Here is a 21,741-nt window from a genome sequence, read left to right as displayed (position 1 = left end):
GGAGTGGAGTGGAATGGAATGGAGTGGAGTGGAGTGGAAAGGAGTTAAATGGAGTGTAGTGGAGTGGAGGGGAGTGGAGTTGAATGTAACGGAGTGCAATGGAACGGAACAGAACGGAATGGAATGGAATGGGACGGAGTGGAGTGGAGTTTAGTGGAGTGGATCAGAGTGCAGTGGAATGGAATGGAATGGAATGGAATCGAAAGGAGGGGAGTGGAGTGGATGGAGTTTAGTGGTGTAGAGTGGAATGGAGTGAAGTGGAGTGGACTGGACTGGACTGGAGTGGAGTGGAAAGGAATGGAATGGAACGGAATGCTATGCAACGGAACGGAATGGAATGGAATGGAACGGAATGGAGTTGAGTTGAGTGGAGTGGAGTTGAGAGGATTGGAGTGGAGTGGAGTGGAATGGAATGGAATGGAAAGGAATGGAATGGAATGTTGAAATGAAATTTGAGCTAAGATTGTGCCACTGTACTCCTCTCTGGGTGACAGAGTGAAACCCAGTGGAAATAAAGGAATGGAATAGAATGGAGTAGAATGGGATTGAATGACGTGGAATGGAATGGAATGGAATGGAGTGGAGTGGGGTGGAGTGGAGTAGAATGGAATGGAATAGAATGGAATGGACTCATGAAATGAAATGTGAGCTGAAATTGTGCCACTGCTCTCCAGCCTGGGTAACAGAGTGAGATCATCTCAAAGAAAGGAATGGAATCGAATGGAGTGGAATGGAATGGAGTGGAATGGCGTGCATTAGAGTGGAGTGGAGTGAAGTGGAGTGGAATGGAATGGTGAAATGAAATGTGAGATGAGACTGTGCTACTGCACTCCAGCCTGTGTCACAGAGTGAGATCCTGTCGAAAGAAGGGAATGGAATGGTGTGGAAGGGAATGGAAAGAGATGGAATGGAATGGAATGGAATGGAATGGAATGGAATGGAATGCAATGGCATGGCATGGGATGGAATGGAATGGAAAGGGATGGCATGGGATGGAATGGAATGGAATGGAATGGGATGAGATGGAATGGAATGGAGTGGAGTGGAGTGGAATGGTGTGGCATGGAATGGAATCTAATGGGATGCAATGGAATGGAATGGAGTGGAGTGGAGTGCAGTGGAATAGAAAGGAGTGGAATGGAATGGGTTGGAGTGTAGTGATGTGGAGTGGACTGGAGTTGATTGGAGTGTAGTGGAAGGGAGTGGAGTGCAGTGGAAGGGAGTAGAACAGAATGGAATGAAACGGAATGGAATGGAAAGGAATGGTGAAATGAAATGTGAGCTGAGATTGTGCCACTTCACTCCAGCCTGGGTGACAGAGTGAGATCCTGTCAAAAGATAGGAAAGTAGTGTAATGGAGTGTATTGGAATTGAATGGAATGCAATGCAGTGGAGTTGAGTGGAGTGGAATGGAGTGGAATGTAATGTGATGTAATGGAAAGTATCAGAGTGGAGTGGAGTGAAATGGAGTTGAATGGATTTGGATGGAATGGAGAGGATAGGAGAGGATTGGAGTGCATTGGAATGGAAGGGAATGGAGTGGAGTGGAGTTGAGTGGACTGGAGTGGAATGGAATGGAAAGGTGAAATGAAATGTGAGCTCAGATTGTGCCACTGTACTCCAGCCTGTGTGACAGAGTGAGACCCTGTCGAAAGAAAGGGATGGAATGGAATGGAGTGGAATGGAAAGGAATGGAATTGAATGGAGTGGAGTGGATTGGAGTGGAGTGGAATGGAGTGGAATGGAATGGGATGAAAGGGAATGTAATGGATTGGAGTGGAGTGGAGTGGAGTGATGTGGAATGGAGCAGAATGTAATTGGATGGATTGGAATGGAGTGGAGTGGAGTGGAATGGAATGGAATGGAGTGGAGTGGAATGGAGTGGAGTGCAGTGGAGTGCAATGGAATGGAATGGAATCGAATGGAATGGTGAAATTAAATGTGAACTGTGATTGTGCGACTGCACTCCAGCCTGGGTGACAGACTGAGATGTTGTCGAAAGAAAGGAATGGAATGGAATGGAGTGGAATGGAATGGAGATGAGTGGAGTGGAGTGGAGTAGAGTGGAGAGGAATGGAATGGAGTGGAATGGGATGGGATGGAATTGAATGGAATGTAGCAGAGTGGAGTGGACTGGAATGGAATTTACTGAAATGTAATGGAATGGAATGGCGTGGAATGGAGTGGGGTTGAGTGGTATGGATTGTAATTAAATGGAATGGAATGCAATGGAATGGTAAAATGAAATGTGAGCTGAGATTGTGCCACTGCACTCCAGCCTCAGTGACAGAGTGAGACCCTTTCAAAGAAAACGAATGGAATGGAATGGAATGGAATGAAATGGAATGGAGAGTAGTGGACTGGATTGGAGTGGAGTGGAGTGGAATGGAATGGTTTAGAGTGGAATTAAATGGAGTGGAGGGTAGTGGAGTGAAGTGGAGTGCAATGGAGTGGAATGGAATGGGATGGAATGTAAAGGAGTGGAGTGGTGTGGAGTGGACTGGAGTGGAAGGGAGTTGAATGGAATGGAGTAGAGTGGTGTAGAGTGGAAAGGAGTGGAAGTGAGTTGAGTTGAATGGAATGGGATGGAATGGAGTGAGTGGAGTGGAGTGGAATGGAATGGGATGGAATGTAAAGGAGTGGAGTGGTGTGGAGTGGACTGGAGTGGAAGGGAGTTGAATGGAATGGAGTAGAGTGGTGTAGAGTGGAAAGGAGTGGAAGTGAGTTGAATGGAATGGGATGGAATGGAGTGAGTGGAGTGGAGTGGAGTGGAATGGAATGGAATGGAATTGAACGGAATGGAAAGGAATGGAATGGAATGGAATGGAAGGGAATGGAATGGAATGGATTGGAATGGTGAAATGAAATGTGAACTGAAATAGTGTTACTGCTCTCCAGCCTTGGTGACAGAGTGAGATTCTGTTAAAAGAAAGGAATGGAATGGAATGGAGTAGAATGGAATGGAATGGAGTGGAGTGGAGTGGAGTGCAGTGGAGTTGAATGGAGTGGAATGTAAGGGTATGGAATGACATGGAGTGGAGTGGCGTGGAGTTGAATGGAGTGGACTGGAGTGGAGTGGAATGGAATGGAATGCAGTGAAATGGAATGGTGAAACGTAATGTGAGCTGAGATTGTGCCACTGCACTCCAACCTGGGGGACAGAGTGAGATCCTGTCCAAAGAAAGGAATGGAACGGAACGGAGAGGAATGGCTTGGAATGGAGTGGAATGGAGTGGACTAGAGTGGAGAGGAGTGGAGTGGAGGGGAATGGAGTGGAATGGAATGGATGGAGTGGAATGGAATGGATTGTAGAGGAGTGGAATAGAGTTGAATGGAATGGGATGGAATGGAGTGAAGTGGAGTGGAGTGGAGTGGAAGAGAATGGAATGGAATGGAATGGAATTTAATGGAATGGAATGGAATGGTGAAATGAAATGTGAACTGAAATTGTGTCACTGCACTCCAGCCTGGGTGACAGAGTGAGATTCTGTCAAAAGAAAGGAATGGAACTGATTGGAGTATAACGGAATGGAATGGAATGGAGTGGAGTGAAGTGGAGTGGAATTGAGTGGAATGGAATCTAATGGAACCAGATGGAATTTAGTGGAGTTCTGTGGAGTGGAGTGGAATGGAATGGAATGGAAGGGAATGGAGTGGAATGGATACGTTGGAGTGGAGTGGAATGGAATGGAATGGAACGGAACGGAATGGAATGGAATGCAGTGGAATGGAATGGTGTAATGAAATGTGAGCTGAGATTGTGCCACTGCACTCCAGCCTGGGAGACAGAGTGAGATCCTGTCGAAAGAAAGGAATGGTACAGAATTGAGTGCAATGGAATGGAATGGAATGGCATGGAGTGGAATGGAGTGAAGTGGAGTGGACTCGAGTGGACTGAAGTGGAGTGGAAGGGAACGGAGGGGAATGCAATGGGATCGAGTTGAATGGAATGGAGTGGAGTGGAGAGGAGTGGAGTGTAATGGAGTGAAATGGAATGGGATGGAATGGAGTGGAGTGGAGTGGGGTGGAGTGGAATGGAGTGGAATGGAATGGAAAGCAATGGAGTGGAATAGAATGGAGTGGAGTTAAATGGAGTGGAGTGGAGTGGAGTGCAATGGAATGGAATGGAATTGAAAGGAATGGAATGGAATGGAATGGAACGGAACGCTATGGAATGGAATGAAATGGAATGCAATGGAATGGTGAAATGAAAAGTGAGCTGAGATTGTGCCACTGCACTGCAGCCTGGGTGAAAGAGTGAGATAATGTCAAAGGCATGGAATGCAATGGAATGGTGAAATGAAAAGTGAGCTGAGATTGTGCCACTGCACTGCAGCCTGGGTGAAAGAGTGAGATAATGTCAAAGGCATGGAATGCAATGGAATGGAATGGAACGGAGTGGAGTGGAGTGGAGTGTATTGGAGTGGAGTGGAGTGGAGTGGAGTGTATTGGAGTGGAGTGGAGTGCAGTGGAGTGTAATGGAGTGGAATGCAATGGGATGTAGTCTAATAGAATGGAGTGGAATGGAATGGAGTGGAGTGGAGTGGAGTGGAATGGAGTGGAATGGAATGGGATGGAATGGAGTGGAGTGAAATGAAAGGAATGGAGTGGAGTGGAGTGCAGTGGAATGGAATGAAATGGAACAGAATGGAATGGTGAAATGAAATGGGAGCTGAGATTGTGCCACTGCACTCCAGCCTGTGTGACAGAGTGAGATCCTGTCGAAAGAAAGGTATGGAATGGAATGGAGTTTAATGGAATGGAATGGAGTGGATTGGAGTGGGGTTTATTGGAGTGGAGTGGAATGCTGTGGAATGGAATGGGATGGAACGGAATGAAATGGAATTGAGTGGAGTAGAGTGGATTGGAGTGGAGTGCAGTGGAGTGGAATGGAGTGGAATAGAATGGGATTCAATGGAGTGGAGTGGAGTGGTGTGGAGTTGAGTGGACTGGAATGAAGTGGAATGGAACGGAATGGAGTGGAGTGGAATGGAATGGAATGGTGAAATGAAATGTGAGCGGAGATAGTGGCGCTGCACTCCAGCCTGGGTTACACAGTGAGAACCTGTCAAAAGAAATGAATGGAATGGAATGGAGTGGAATGGAATGGAATAGAATGGAGTGGAGTGGAGTGGAGAGAAGTGGAGTGGAGTGGAGGGGAATGGAGTGGAATATATTGGGATAGATTAGGGTGGATTGAAGTGTAGTGGACTAGACTGGAGTGGAGTGGATTGGAGTGGAATGGAGTGGAATGGAATGGGATGGTTTGGGATGGAGTGGAGTGGACTGGAGGGGAATGGAGTGGAATGGAGTGGATTAAATGGAATGACATGGAATGGAGTTGTGTGGAATGAAGTGGAGTGGAGTTGAGTGGAGAGCAGTGGAATTTTATGGAATCGAACGGAATGGAGAGGAATGGAATGCAATGGAATGGTGAAGTGAAATGTCAGCTGAGATTGCTCCACTGCACTCCAGCCTGGGCGACAGAGTGAGATCCTGTCGAAAGAACGGAATGGAATGGAATGTAGTGGTGTGGAATGCAATGGAATGGAAGGGAGTGGAGTGGAGTGGAGTGCAATGGAGTTGAATGCAATGGGATGTAATGGAAGGTAGTGGAGTGTAGTGGAGTGTAATGTAATGTAGTGGAATGGAATGGGATGGATTGGAATGGAGTTTAGTGGAGTGCAGTGGAATGGAATTGAATGGAATGCAATGGAATGGAATTGAGGGGAATGGATTAGAATGGAGTGGTGAAATGAAACGTGAGCTGAGATTTTGCCACTGCGTTGCAGCCTGGGTTACAGAGTGAGATCCTGTCGAAAGAAATGAATGGAATGGAATGGAGTGGGATGGAATGGAATGGAATGGAATGGAGTGGGGTGGAGTGCAGTGGAGTGGAGTGAAGTGGAATGGAGTGAAATGGAATGCGAAAGAATGGAATTCAGTGGAGTGGATTGGAGCACTTTGAGACCTATGGTGGAAAAGGAAATATCTTCACATGAAACCTAGACAGAAGCATTCTGAGAAACTTCTTTGTGATGTGTGTGGTCTTCTCACAGAGTTGAACCTTTCTTTTTATTGATCAGTTTGGAAACACTCTTTTTGTAGAATCTGCAAGTGGACATTTGGAGCGATTTGAGGCATATTTTAAAAAAATCTTCACATGAAAACTAGACAGAAGCATTCTGACAAACTTCTTTGTGATATGTGCATTAATCTCAAAGAGTTGAAACTTTCTTTTGATTCAGCAGTTTTGAAACCCCCTTTTTGTACTATCTGCAAGTGGACATTTGGCGTGCATTGAGGCCTATGATGGAAAAGGAAATATCTTCACAAAAACTAGACAGAAGCCTTCTGACAAATTTCTTTGTGATGTGTGCATTCATCTCACAGGTTTGAACCTTTTATTTGATTGAACAGCTTTGAAACACTTTGTACAATCTGCATGTGGGATTTTGGAGCTCTTTGAAGCCTATGGTGGAAAAGGAAGTATCTTCATATAAAAACTATACAGAAACATTCTGACAAACTTCTTTGTGATATGTGCATTCATCTCACAGATTTGAACCTTTCTTTTGATTGAACAGTTTGGAAACACTCTTTTTGTACAATATGCAAGTGGATATTTGGAGAGTTTTCAGGCCTACAGTGGAAAAGGAAATATCTTCACATAAAAACTAGACAGAAGCATTCTGAGAAACTTCTTTGTGATGTGTGAATTCACCTCACAGAGTGGAAATTTTCTTTTGATTGAGCAGTTTGGAAACACTCATTTTGTAGAATCTTCAAGTGGACATTTTGAGCACTGCAAGGCCTAGTGTGGAAAAGGCAACATCTTCACATCGAAACTAGACAGAATCATTCTAACAAACTTCTTTTGGATGTGTGCATGCATCTCCCAGAGTTGAACCTTACTTTCGATTGAGCAGGTCTGAAAAACCCTTTTGGTAGAATCTGCAAGTGGACATTTGGAGCGCTTTGCGGGCTATGGTGGAAAAGGAAATATTTTCACATACAAACTAGACAGAATCATTCTGACAAACTTATTTGGGATGTGTGCATTCATCTCACAAGGCTGAAACTTTCTTTTGATTGAGCAGTTTTGAAACACTGTTTTTGTAGAATCTGAAAGTGTACATTCAGAGCGCTTTGGGCTCTATGGTGGAAAAGGAAATATCTTCACATAAAAACTAGACAGAATCATTCTGAGAAAATTCTTTGTGATGTGTGCATTCGTCTTAGAGAGTTGAACCTTTCTTTTGATTGAGCAGTTTTGAGAAACTTATTTGTAGAATCTGCAAATGGTTATTTGGAACGCTTTGAGGCCTATGGTGGAAAAGGAAATATCTTCACATAAAACTAGACAGAAGTATTCTGAGAAACTTCTTTATGATGTGTGCACTCATCTCACAGACTCGAAACTTTCTTTTGATTGAGCAGTTTGGAAACACTCTATTTGTAGAATCTGCAAGTGGATATTTGGAGTGCTATACTGCCTATAGTGGAAAGGGAAATATCTTCACATAAAAAATAGACAGAAGCATTCTGAGCAACTCCTTTGTCATGTGTGCATTCACGTGACAGAGTTGAAATTTTCTTATGATGGAGCAGTTTTGAAACATTCTTTTTTAGAATCTGCAAGTGGATATTTGGAGTACTTTGAGGCCTGTTTTGGAAAAGGAAATATCTTCACATAAAAACTAGACAGAAGCATTCTGAGAAACTTCTTTGTGATGTGTCCATGCATCTCACAGAGTTGGAGACTTTTCGATTGAGCAGTTCTGAAATACTCTTTTTGTAGAATCTACAAGTGGACATTTTGGGAGCTTTGAGGCCTATGATAGAAAACAAAATATCTTCACATAAAATCTAGACAGAAGCAAAATGAGAAACTTCTTTGGGATGTGTGCATTCATCTCACAGAGGTAAAACTTTCTTTTGATTGAGCAGTTTTGAAACTCTCTTTTTGTAGAATCTGCAAGTGGACTTTTGGAGTGCTTTGGGTCCCATGGTGGAAAAGGAAATATCTTCACATAAAAGCTGGACAGAAGAATTCTGAGAAACGTCTTTGTGATCTGTGCGTTCAATTCACAGAGTTGAAATTTTCTTTTGATTGAGCAGTTTGGAAACACTATATTTTTAGAATCTGCAAGTGGACATTTGGAGCGCTTTGCAGCCTATGTTAGAAAAGGAAATATCTTCGCATAAAATCTAGACAGAAGCAAACTGAGAAACTTGTTTGTGAAGTGTGCATATATCTCAGAGAGTGAAACCTTTCTTTTGATTGAGCAGTTCTGAAACTCTGTTTGTTGAATCTGCAAGAGGAAATTGGGAGGGCTTTGAGGCCTAGGGTGGAAAAGGAAATATCTTCACAAAAAACAAGACAGATGAATTCTGAGAAACTTTTTTTTGAGGTGTGCGTTCATCTCACAGAGTTGAACCTTTTTTTTGATTGAGCAGTTTTTTAAAATTTATTTATTTTTTATTATACTTTAAGTTTTAGGGTACATGTGCACATTGTGTAGGTTAGTTACATATGTATACATGTGCCATGGTAGTGCGCTGCACCCACCAACTCGTCATCTAACATTAGGTATATCTCCCAATGCTATCCCTCCCCCCTACCCCCACCCCACCACAGTCCCCAGAGTGTGATATTCCCCTTCCTGTGTCCATGTGATCTCATTGTTCAATTCCCACCTATGAGTGAGAATATGCGGTGTTTGGTTTTTTGTTCTTGCGATAGTTTACTGAGAATGATGATTTCCAATTTCATCCATGTCCCTACAAAAGACATGAACTCATCATTTTTTATGGCTGCATAGTATTCCATGGTGTATATGTGCCACATTTTCTTAATCCAGTCTATCATTGTTGGACATTTGTGTTGGTTCCAAGTCTTTGCTATTGTGAATAGTGACACAATAAACATATGTGTGCATGTGTCTTTATAGAAGCATGATTTATAGTCCTTTGGGTATATACCCAGTAATGGGATGGCTGGGTCAAATGGTATTTCTAGTTCTAGATCCCTGAGGAATCGCCACACTGACTTCCACAATGGTTGAACTAGTTTACAGTCCCACCAACAATGTAAAAGTGTTCCTATTTCTCCACATCCTCTCCAGCACCTGTTGTTTCTTGACTTTTTAATGATTGCCATTCTAACTGGTGTGAGATGGTATCTCATTGTGGTTTTGATTTGCATTTCTCTGATGGCCAGTGATGATGAGCATTTTTTCATGTGTCTTTTGGCTGCATAAACGTCTTCTTTTGAGAAGTGTCTGTTCACGTCCTTCACCCACTTTTTGATGGGGTTGTTTGTTTTCTTCTTGTAAATTTGTTGGAGTTCATTGTAGATTCTGGATATTAGCCCTTTGTCAGATGAGTAGGTTGCGAAAATTTTCTCCCATTTTGTGGGTTTCCTGTTCACTTTGATGGTAGTTTCTTTTGCTGTGCAGAAGCTCTTTAGTTTAATTAGATCTCATTTGTCAATTTTGGCTTTTGTTGCCATTGCTTTTGTTGTTTTAGACATGAAGTCCTTGCCCATGCCTATGTCCTGAATGGTAAGGCCTAGGTTTTCTTCTAGGGTTTTTATGGTTTTAGGTCTAATGTTTAACTTTTTAATCCATCTTGAATTGATTTTTGTATAAGGTGTAAGGAAGGGATCCAATTTCAGCTTTCTACATATGGCTAGCCAGTTTTCCCAGCACCATTTATTAAATAGGGAATCCTTTCCCCATTGCTTATTTTTCTCAGGTTTGTCAAAGATCAGATAGTTGTAGATATGCAGCGTTATTTCTGAGGGCTCTGTTCTGTTCCATTGATCTATATTTCTGTTTTGGTACCAGTACCATGCTGTTTTCATTACGGTAGCCTTGTAGTATAGTTTGAAGTCAGGTAGCGTGATGCCTCCGGCTTTGTTCTTTTGGCTTAAGATTGACTCATCAATGTGGGCTCTTTTTTGGTTCCATATGAACTTTAAAGTAGTTTTCTCCAATTCTGTGAAGAAAGTCTTTGGTAGCTTGATGGGGATGGCATTGAATCTGTAAATTACCTAGGGCAGTATGGCCATTTTCACGATATTGATTCTTCCTACCCATGAGCATGGAATGTTCTTCCATTTGTTTGTATCCTCTTTTATTTCATTGAGCAGTGGTTTGTAGTTCTCCTTGAAGAGGTCCTTCACATCCCTTGTAAGTTGGATTCCTAGGTATTTTATTCTCTTTGAAGTAATTGTGAATGGGAGTTCACTCATGATTTGGCTCTCTGTTTGTCTGTTGTTGGTGTATAAGAATGCTTGTGATTTTTGTACATTGATTTTGTATCCTGAGACTTTGCTGAAATTGCTTATCAGCTTAAGGAGATTTTGGGCTGAGAAAATGGGGTTTTCTGGATATACAATCATGTCGTCTGCAAACAGGGACAATTTGACGTCCTCTTTTCCAAATTGAATACCCTTTATTTCCTTCTCTTGTCTAATTTCCCTGGCCAGAACTTCCAACTCTATGTTGAATAGGAGTGGTGAGAGAGGGCATCCCTGTCTTGTGCCAGTTTTCAAAGGGAATGCTTCCAGTTTTTGCCCATTCAGTATGATATTGGCTGTGGGTTTGTCATAGATAGCTGTTATTATTTTGAGATACGTCCCATCAACACCTAATTTATTGAGAGTTTTTAGCATGAAAGGTTGTGGAATTTTGTCAAAGGCTTTTTCTGCATCTATTGAGATAATCATGTGGTTTTTGTCTTTGGCTCTGTTTATATGCTGGATTACATTTATTGATTTGTGTATATTGAACAAGCCTTGCATCCCAGGGATGAAGCCCACTTGATCATGGTGGATCAGCTTTTTGATGTGCTGCTGGATTCGTTTTGCCAATATTTTATTGAGGATTTTTACATCAATGTTCATCAAGGATATTGGTCTAAAATTCTCTTTGTTCTTTGAGTCTCTGCCCGGCTTTGGTATCAGGATGATGCTGGCCTCATAGAATGAGTTAGGGAGGATTCCCTCTTTTTCTATTGATTGGAATAGTTTCAGAAGGAATGGTACCAGTTCCTCCTTGTACTTCTGGTAGAATTTGGCTGTGGATCCATCTGGTCCTGAACTCTTTTTGGTTGGTAAACTATTGATTATTGCCACAATTTCAGATCCTGTTATTGGTCTATTCAGAGATTCAACTTCTCCCTGGTTTAGTCTTGGGAGAGTGCATGTGTCGAAGAATTTATCCATTTCTTCAAGATTTTCTAGTTTATTTGCGTAGAGGTGTTTGTAGTATTCTCTGATGGTAGTTTGTATTTCTGTGGGATCAGTGGTGATATCCCCTTTTTCATTTTTTATTGTGTCTGTTTGATTCTTCTCTCTTTTTTTCTTTATTAGTCTTGCTAGCGGTCTATCAATTTTGTTGATCCTTTCAGAAAACCAGCTCCTGGATTCATTAATTTTTTGAAGGGTTTTTTGTGTCTCTATTTCCTTCAGTTCTGCTCTCATTTTAGTTATTTCTTGCCTTCTGCTAGCTTTTGAATGTGTTTGCTCTTGCTTTTCTAGTTCTTTAATTGTGATGTTAAGGTATCAATTTTGGATCTTTCCTGCTTTCTCTTATGGGCATTTAGTGCTATAAATTTCCTTCTACACACTGCTTTGAATGCATCCCAGAGATTCTGGTATGTTGTGTCTTTGTTCTCATTGGTTTCAAAGAACATCTTTATTTCTGCCTTCATTTCGTTATGTACCCAGTAGTCATTCAGGAGCAGGTTGTTCAGTTTCCATGTAGTTGAACGATTTTGAGTGAGATTCTTAATCCTGAGTTCTAGTTTGATTGCACTGTGGTCTGAGAGATAGTTTGTTATAATCTCTGTTCTTTTACATTTGCTGAGGAGAGCTTTACTTCCAAGTATGTGGTAAGTTTTGGAATAGGTGTGGTGTGGTGCTGAAAAAAATGTATATTCTGTTGATTTGGGGTGGAGAGTTCTGTAGATGTCTATTAGGTCCACTTGGTGCAGAGCTGAGTTCAATTGCTGGGTATCCTTGTTGACTTTCTGTCTCGTTGATCTGTCTAATGTTGACAGTGGGGTGTTAAAATCTCCCATTATTAATGTGTGGGAGTCTTAGTCTCTTTGTAGGTCACTAAGCACTTGCTTTATGACTCTGGGTGCTCCTGTGTTGGGTGCATATATATTTAGGATAGTTAGCTCTTCTTGTTGAATTGATCCCTTTACCATTATATAATGGCCTTCTTTGTCTTTTTTGATGTTTGTTGGTTTAAAGTCTGTTTTATCAGAGACTAGGATTGCAACCCCTGCCTTTTTTGTTTTCCATTTGCTTGGTAGATCTTCCTCCATCCTTTTATTTTGAGCCTATATGTGTCTCTGCACGTGAGATGGGTTTCCTGAATAGAGCACACTGATGGGTCTTGACTCTTTATCCAATTTGCCAGTCTGTGTCTTTTAATTGGAGCATTTTGTCCATTTACATTTAAAGTTAATATTGTTATGTGTGAATTTGATTCTGTCGTTATGATGTTAGCTGGTTATTTTGCTCGTTAATTGATGCAGTTTCTTCCTAGTCTCGATAGTCTTTACGTTTTGGCATAATTTTGCAGCGGCTGGTACCGGTTGTTCCTTTCCATGTTTAGTGCTTTCTTCAGGAGCTCTTTTCGGGCAGGCCTGCTGGTGACACAATCTCTCAACATTTAATTGTCTGTAAAGTATTTTATTTCTCCTTCACTTATGAAGCTTAGTTTGGCTGGATATCAAATTCTGGTTTGAAAATTCTTGTCTTTAAGAATGTTGAATATTGGCCCTCACTCTCTTCTGGCTTGTAGGGTTTCTGCCGAGAGATCCGCTGTTAGTCTGATGGGCTTCCCTTTGAGGGTAACTCCACCGAATCTGACAATGATGTGTCTTGGAGTTGCTCTTCTCGAGGAGTATCTTTATGGCATTCTCTGTATTTCCTGAATCTGAACATTGGACTGCCTTGCTAGATTGGGGAAGTTCTCCTGGATAATATCCTGCAGAGTGTTTTCCAACTTGGTTCCATTCTCCCCATCACTTTCAGGTACACCAATCAGACGTAGATTTGGTCTTTTCACATAGTCCCATATTTCTTGGAGGCTTTGCTCATTTCTTTTTATTCTTTTTTCTCTAAACTTCCCTTCTAACTTCATTTCACTCATTTCATCTTCCATCGCTGATACCCTTTCTTCCAGTTGATCGCAATGTTTCCTGAGGCTTTTGCATTCTTCATGTAGTTCTCGAGCCTTGGTTTTCAGCTCCATCAGCTGCTTTAAGCACTTCTCTGTATTGGTTATTCTAGTTCTACATTCTTCTAAATTTTTTTCAAAGTTTTCAACTTCTTTGCCTTTGGTTTGAATGTCCTCCCGTAGCTCAGAGTAATTTGATCGTCTGAAGCCTTCTTCTCTCAGCTCATCAAAGTCATTCTCCATCCAGCTTTGTTCCATTGCTGGTGAGGAACTGCATTCCTTTGGAGGAGGAGAGGCACTCTGCTTTTTAGAGTTTCCAGTTTTTCTGTTCTGTTTTTTCCCCATCTTTGTGGTTTTATCTACTTTTGGTCTTTGATGATGGTGATGTACAGATGGGTTTTTGGTGTGGATGTCCTTTCTGTTTGTTAGTTTTCCTTCTAACAGACAGGACCCTCAGCTGCAGGTCTGTTCCAGTTTTGAAACATTCTTTTTGTAAAATCTGCAAGTGGACATTTGGAGTGCATTGCAACCTATGGTAGCAAAGGGAATATCTTCACATAAAATCTAGACAGAAGCAACCTGAGAAACTTCTTTGTGATGTGTGCATTCATGTCACAGAGTTAAACATTTCTTTTGATGTAGCAGTTTTGAAACTATCTTTTTGTAGATCCTGCAGTTGGACATTTGGAGTACTTTGAGGCCTATGGTGGAAAAGGAAATACCTTCACATAAAAACTAGAGAGAAGAGTTCTGAGAAACTTCTCTGTGATTCATACGTTCAGCTCACAGATTTGAACCTTTCTTTTGATGGAGCAGTTTTGAAACTCTCTTTTTGTAGAATCTGCAAGTGGACGTTTGGAGCGCTTTGAAGCCTATGGTGTAAAAGGAAATATCTTCACATAAAAACCAGATAGAAGCTTTCTGAGAAACTTCTTTGTGATATGTGCATTCATGTCCCTGACTTGAGCATTTCTTTTGAAGGACCAGTTTTCAAATACTCTTTTTGTAGAATCTGCAAGTGGACAATTCGAGTGTCTTGAGGCCTATGGTGGAAAAGAAAATATCTTTACATAAAAACTGGACAGAAGCATTCTGAGAAACCTCTTTGTGATGTGTACATTCGTATCTCAAAGTTTAATCTTTCTTCTGAAGATTTGAAACCCTCTTTTTGAAGACTCTGCAAGCGGACATTTTGTGCGCCTTGAGGCATATGCTGGAAAAGGAAATATCTTCACATAAAATCTAGACAGAAGAAATCTGAGAAACTACCTTGTAATGTGTTCATTTATCTCACAGAGTTAAACCTTTCTTTTGATTGAGCAGTCTTGAAACTCTCTTTTTGTAGAATCTGTAAGTGGACATTTTGTGTGTTTTGAAGCCTATGGTGGAAAAGGAAATATCTTCACATAAAAATCAGATAGAAACATTCTGAGAAACTTCTTTCTGATGTGTGCATTCATCTCACAGAGTTAAACCTTTCTTTTGATAGAGCAGTTTTGAAACTCTCTTTTGTGGAATCTGCAAGTGGACATTTCGAGCACCTTATGTCCTATGCTGGAAAATGTAATATCTTCACACAAATATTAGATAGAATAATTCTGAGAAACTTCTTCATGATGTGTGCGTTCACCTCAAAGAGTTGAACCATTCTTTTGATTGAGGAGTTTGGAAACACTCTTTTTGTAGTATCTGCAGGTGGACATTTGGAAAGCTTTTTGGCCTATGATAGAGAAGGAAATATCTTCACATAAAATCTAGACAGAAGAAATCTGAGAAACTTTCTCATGATGTGTGCATTCATCTCACAGACTTAAAACTTTCTTTTGATTGAGAAGTTTTGAAACTCTCTTTTTTAAGTCTGCAAGTGGACATTTGGAGCAGTTTGAGGCCTGTGGTGGAAAAGGAAATATCTTCACATAAAAACTAGACAGAAGAATTCTGAGATAGTTTTTGTGATGTGTGTGTTCATCTCACAGAGTTGAACCATTCTTTTGAATGAGCAGTTTGGAAACACTCTTGTAGAATCTGCAAGTGGATATTTGGAGTGCTTTGCGGCCTATGGTAGAAAAGGAAATATCTTCACATAAAATCTAGACAGAAGAAATCTGAGAAACTTCTTCATGATGTGTGCATTCATACCCAGAGTTTAAGCTTTCTTTTGATGGATCAGTTTTGGAATACTCTTTTTGTTGAATCTGCATGTGGACATTTTGAACACCTTGAGGCCTATGGTGGAAAATGAAATATCTTCACGTAAAAACTAAACAGAAGAATTCTGAGAAACTTCTTTGTGATGCATGCGTTCACCTCACAGAGTTGAACATTTCTTTTGATTGAGCAGTTTGGAAACACTCTTTTTGTAGAATCTGCAAGTGGATATGTGGAGCGCTTTGCGGCCTATGGTAGAAAAGGAAATATCTTCACATAAAATCTTGACAGAAGCAACCTGAGAAACTTATTTGTGATGTGTGCATTCATCGCAGAGAGTTAAAACCTTTTTTTAATTGAGCAGTTTTGAAACTCTCTTTTTGTAGAATCTGGACGTAGACAAGTGCAGCGTTTTCAGGCCTACGGTGGAAAAGGAAATATCTTCACATAAAAACTAGACAGAAGAAATCTGAGAAACTTCTTTGTGATGTGTCTGTTCATCTCACAGAGTTGAAACTTTCTTTTCATTGAGCAGTTTGGAAACATACTTTTGTAGAATCTGCAAGTGAACATTCAGAGGGCTTTGCGGCCTATGGTAGAAAAGGAAATATCTTCACATAAAATCTAGACAGAAGCAATCTGAGAAAATTCTTTCTGATGTGTGCATTCATCTTACAGAGTTAAACCTTTCTTTTGTTTGAGCAGTTTTGAAACTCTTTTTGTAGAATCTGCAAGTGGACATTTGGAGTGCTTTGCAGCCTATGATAGAAAAAGAAATATCTTCACATAAAATCTAGACAGAAGCCATCTGAGAAACTTCTTTGTGATGTCTGCGTTCATCTCACAGAGTTAAAATTTTCTTTGAATGAGCAGTTTTGCAACTCTCTTTTGTAGAATCTGCAAGTGGACATTTGGAGCGCTTTGAGACCTATGATAGGAAAGGATATATCTTCACATAAAATCTAGACAGAAGCAATTTGAGAAACTTCACCATGATGTATGTATTCATGTCACAGAGTTAAACCTTTCTTTTTAATTGAGCAGTTTTTGTTTTTGTTTTTTTTTTGTTTGTTTGTTTGTTTTTTTTTAGAATCTGTTAGTGGACGTTTAAGGCGCTTTGGGGCCTATGACGGAAATGAAAATATCTTCACCTAAAAACTAAACAGAAGATTGCTGAGAAACTTCTTTTTGATGTGTACGTTCATCTCACAGAGTTGAACCTTTCTTTTATTGAGCAGTTTGGAAACACTCTTTTTGCAGAATCTGCAAGATTATATTTGGAGAGTTTTGAGGCCTACGGAGGAAAAGAAATATCTTCAGATAAAAACTAATTAGAAGCATTCTGAGAAACTTCTTTGTGATGAGTGCATTCATTTCCCAGAGTTCAACATTTCTTTTGATGGACCAGTATTGAAATAATCTTTTTGTGGAATCTGCAAGTGGACATTTGGAAAGCCTTGAGGCCTATGGTGGAAAATGAAATATGTTCACATAATAACTAGACAGAATAATTCCAGGAAACTTCAATTGTGATGTGTGCATTCATCTCACAGAGCTGAACCTTTCTTTTGATTGAGAAGTTTGGAAACACTCTTTTGGCGAATCTGCAAGTGGAAAATTTGTACGCTTTGCAGTCAATGGTAGACAAAGAATAATCTTCAATTAAAATCTACACGGAAGCAATCTGAGAAACTTCTTTGTGATATGTACATTCATCTCACAGAGTTAAAACTTTCTTTGGATTGAGCAGTTTTGAAATTCTCTTTTTGTAGTATCTGCAAGTGAACATTTGGTGGGCTTTGAGGCCTTTGGTGGAAAAGAAAATTCTTTATATTAAATTTAGACAGAAGAATTTGGAGAAACTACTTTGTGATGTGTGCGTTCATCTCACAGAGTTGAATCTTTCTTTTGATTGAGCAGTTGGAAACAATCATTTGTAGGATCTGTAAATGGACATTTGGAGCACTTTGCAGCCTGTGGTAGAAAAGGAAATATCGTCACATAAAATCTAGAAAGAAGCAATCTGAGAAACTTCTTTCTGATGTGTGCATTCATGTCACAGAGTTAAAACTTTCTGTATATTGAGCAGTTTTGAACCTCTCTTTTTGTAGAATCTGCAAGTGGATGTTTAGAGCGATTTGATACCTATGGTGGAAAAGAAGATATCTTCACAAAAAACTAGACAGAAGAATTCTGAAAAACTACTTTTGATGTGTGCTTTCATCTCACAGAGTTCAAAGTTTCTTTTTGATGGAGCATTTTGGAAACACTCATTTTCTAGAATCTTCAGGTGGACATTAGGAGGGCTTTGAGGCCTATGGTGAAAAAGGAAATATCTTCACATGAAAACTAGAGAGAATAATTCTGTGAAAGTTCTTTTGTTGTGGGCGTTCATCTCACCCAGATGAACATTCTTTTGATTGAGCAGTTTGGAGACTCTCCTTCTTTAGAATCTGTAAGTGGACATTTGGAGCCCTTTGTGGCCTATGGTAGAAAAGGAAGTATCTTCATATAAATCTCTGCCACAGCAACCTGAGAAACTTCTTTATGATGTGTGCATTCATCTGACAGAGTTGAACCTTTCCTTTGATTGAGCAATTTGGAAACTCTCTTTTTGTAGAATTTGCAAGTGGACATTTTGAGGGCTTTGAGACCTAAGGTGGAAAAGGAAATATCTTCACATAAAAACTAGACAGAATAATTCTGAGAAACTTCTTTGTAATGTGTGCATTCATTTCACAGAGTTGAACCTTTCTTTTGATTGAGCAGTTTTGAAACACTCTTATTGTAGAATCTGCATGTGGACATTTGGAGCACTTTGTGGCCTATGGTAGAAAAGGAAATATCTTCACATAAAATCTAGACAGAAGCAATCTGAGAAAATTCTTTGTGATGTGTGCATTCACCTCACAGACTAAAACCTTTCTTTTGATTGAGCACTTTTAAAACTCTCTTTTTGTAGGATCTGCAAGTGGACATTTGGAGCACCTTGAGGCCTATGATGGAAAAGGAAATATCTTCACTTAAAAAATAAACAGAAGAATTCTGAGAAACTTCTTTTTTATGTGTGTGTTCATCTCACAGAGTTGAACATTTGTTTGATTGAGCAGTTTGGAAACTCTCTTTTTGTAGAATCTGCAAGTGGACATTTGGAGTGTTTTGTAGCCTATGGTAGAAAAGGAAATACCTTCACATAAAATCCAGACAGAAGCAATCTGAGAAACTTCTTTGTGATGTGTGCATTCATCTCACAGAGTTAAGCCTTTATTATGATTGAGCACTTTTGAAACTCTCTTTTTGTAGAATCTGCAATTGGACATTTGGAAGGCTTTGGGGCCTATGGTGGAAAAGGAAACATCTTCACCTAAAAACAATATAGAAGCATTTTGAGAAACTTCTTTGTGATGTGTGCATTCATCTCCCAGAGTTGAACCTTTCTTTTGATGGACCAGTTTTGAAATACTGTTTTTGTAGGATCTGCAAGTGGACATTTTGAGCGCCTTGAGGCCTACGTTGGAAAATGAAATATCTTCACATAGAAACTAGAGAGAAGAATTCTGAGAAACTTCTTTGTGATGTGTTCATTCATCTCAAAGAGGTGAACCTTTCTTTTGATGGACCAGTTTCGAATTTCTCCTTTTGTAGAATCTGCCAGGGGGCATTTCGAGTGCCTTGAGGCCTATGGTGGAAAATGAAATATCTTCATATAAAAACTAGACGGAAGCATTCTGAGAAAGTTCTTTGTGATGTGTGCATTTGTCTCACAGAGTTGAACCGTTCTTTTGATTGAGCAGTTTGGAAACACTGTTTTTGTAGAATCTGCAAGGGACAGTTGAAGTACTTATTGTTCTATGGTGGAAAAGGAAATAACTTCATATAAAATCTAGACAGAAGCAATCTGAGAAACTTTTTGTGATGTGTGCTTTCATCTCACAGACTTAAACCTTTCTTTTGATTGAGCAGCTTTGGAAATCTCTTTTTGCAGAATCTGCAAGTGGACATTTGGAATGCTTTTAGGCCTATGGAAGAAAAGGAATTATTTTCACATAAAAACTAGACAGAAGAATTCTGAGAGAATTCTTTGTGATGTGTGCATTCATCTGGCAGAGTTGAACCTTTCTTTTGATTGAGCAGTTTGGAAACACTCTTTTTGTAGAACCTGCAAGTGGACATTTGGAGCACTTTGCAGCCTATGGTAGAAAAGGAAATATCTTCACAAAAAATCTAGACAGAACCATTCTGAGAAACGACTTTTTCTTGTGTGCATTCATCTCACAGCGTTAACCATTTCTTTTGATTGAGCATTTTTGAAACTCTCTTTTTGTAGAATCTGCAAGTGGACATTTGGAGCACTTTGAGGCCTATGTTGTAAAAGGAAATACCTTCACATAAAAACTAGATAGAAGCATTCAGAGAAACTTCTTTGTGATGCGTGCAATCATTTCCCAGAGTTAAACCTTTTTTTGATGGACCAGTTATGAAATAGTCTTTTTGTAGAATTTGCAGTTGTACATTTCGAGCACCTTGAGGCCTATGGTGGAAAATGAAATATCTTCACATAAAAACTAGACACAAGTATTCTGAGCAACTTCTATGTGATGTGTGCGTTCATCTCACAGAGTTGGACCTTTCTTTTGAATGAGAAGTTTGTAAACCCTTTATTTGGAGAATCTGCAAGTGGACATTTGGAGTGCTTTGCCACCTATGGTAGAAAAGGAACTATCTTCACATAAAATCTAGACATAAGCAATCAGAGAAACTACTTTGTGTTTTGTGCATGCCCCTGAGAGAGTTAAACCTTTCTTTTGATTGAGGAGTTTTGAAACTCTCTTTTTGTAGAATCTGCAAGTCGATATTTGGAGGGCATTAAGGCCTCTGGTGGAAAAGGAAATATCTTCACATAAAAACTAGACAGAAGAATTCTGAGAAACTTCTTTGTGATGTGTGCATTCATCTTACAGAGGTGAACCTCTTTTTTGATTGAGCTGTTTGGAAACATTCTTTTTGTGGAATCTACAAGTGGATATTTGGAGTGCTTTGGGGCCTGTGGTAGAAAAGGAAATATCTTCACATAAAATCTAGACAGAAGCAACCTGACAAACGTCCTTGTGATGTGTGCTTTTGTCTAAGAGAGTTAAACCTTTCTTTTGATTGAGGAGTTTTGAAACTCTCTTTTTGTAAAATCTGCAAGTGGATATTTGGAGCGCTTCGAGGCCTATGGTGGAAAAGGAAATATCTTCACATAAAAACTAGACAGAAGAGTTCTAAGAAACTTCTTTGTGATGTGTGCGTTCATCTCACAGTGTTAAAAGTTTCTTTTCATGGAGCAATTTGGAAACACTCTTTTTGTAGAATCTTCAAGTGGACATTTGGAGGGCTTTGAGGCCTCTGGTGGAAAAGCAAATATCTTCACATGAAAACTGGAGAGAAGAATTCTGTGAAACTTTTTTCTGATGCATGCGTTCATCTCACACAGATGAACCTTCCTTTTGATTGAGCAGTTTGGAGACACTCTTTCTGTAGTATCTGCAAGTGGACATTTGGAGACCTCTGTGACCAATGGTAGAAAAGGAAGTATCTTCATATAAATCTCTGCTGAAGCAACCAGATAAACTTCTTTGTGATGTGTGCATTCATCTCAAAGAGTTAAACATTTCTTTTGATTGAGCAGTTTTGAAATTCTCTTTTTGTAGAATCTGAAAGTGGATATTTGGAGCCCTTTGTGGCCTATGGTAGAAAAGGAAATATCTTCACATAACATCTAGACCAAAGCAATCTGAGAAACTTCTCTGTGATGTGTGCATTCATCTGACAGAGTTGAACCTTTCTTTTGATTGAGCAGTTTGGAAAATCTCTTTTTGTAGAATCTGCAAGTGGACATTTTGAGGGCTTTGAGGACTAAGGTGGAAAAGGAAATATATTCACATAAAAACTAGACAGAAGAATTCTGAAAAACTTCTTTATGATGCGTGCGTTCATCTCACAGAGTTGAACCTTTCTTTTGATTGAGCAGTTTGGAAACACTCTTTTTGTAGAATCTGTCAGTGGACATTTGGAGCGTGTGGCGGCCTATGGTAGAAAGGGAAATATCTTCATATAACGTCTAGACAGAAGCAATCTGAGAAACTTCTTTGTGAAGTGGGCATTCATCTGACAGAGTTAAACCTTTCTTTTGATTGAGCAGTTTTGAAACTCTCTTTTTGTGGAACCTGCCAGTGGCCATTTGGAGCGCTTTGAGTCCTATGTTGGAAAAGGAAATATTCTCACATAAAAACTAGACAGAGGTATTCTGAGAAACTTCTTTTTGATGCGTGCATTCATCTCAAAGAGTTGAAACTTTCTTCTGATTGAGGAGTTTTGAAAAACTTCATTTTGTAGAATCTGCAAGTGG

The sequence above is a fragment of the Pan troglodytes genome, chromosome 23 (genome assembly GCF_028858775.2).
Source record: "Pan troglodytes isolate AG18354 chromosome 23, NHGRI_mPanTro3-v2.0_pri, whole genome shotgun sequence".
NCBI classification, from domain to species: domain Eukaryota; kingdom Metazoa; phylum Chordata; class Mammalia; order Primates; family Hominidae; genus Pan; species Pan troglodytes.
This window is presented reverse-complemented; position numbering follows the sequence as displayed.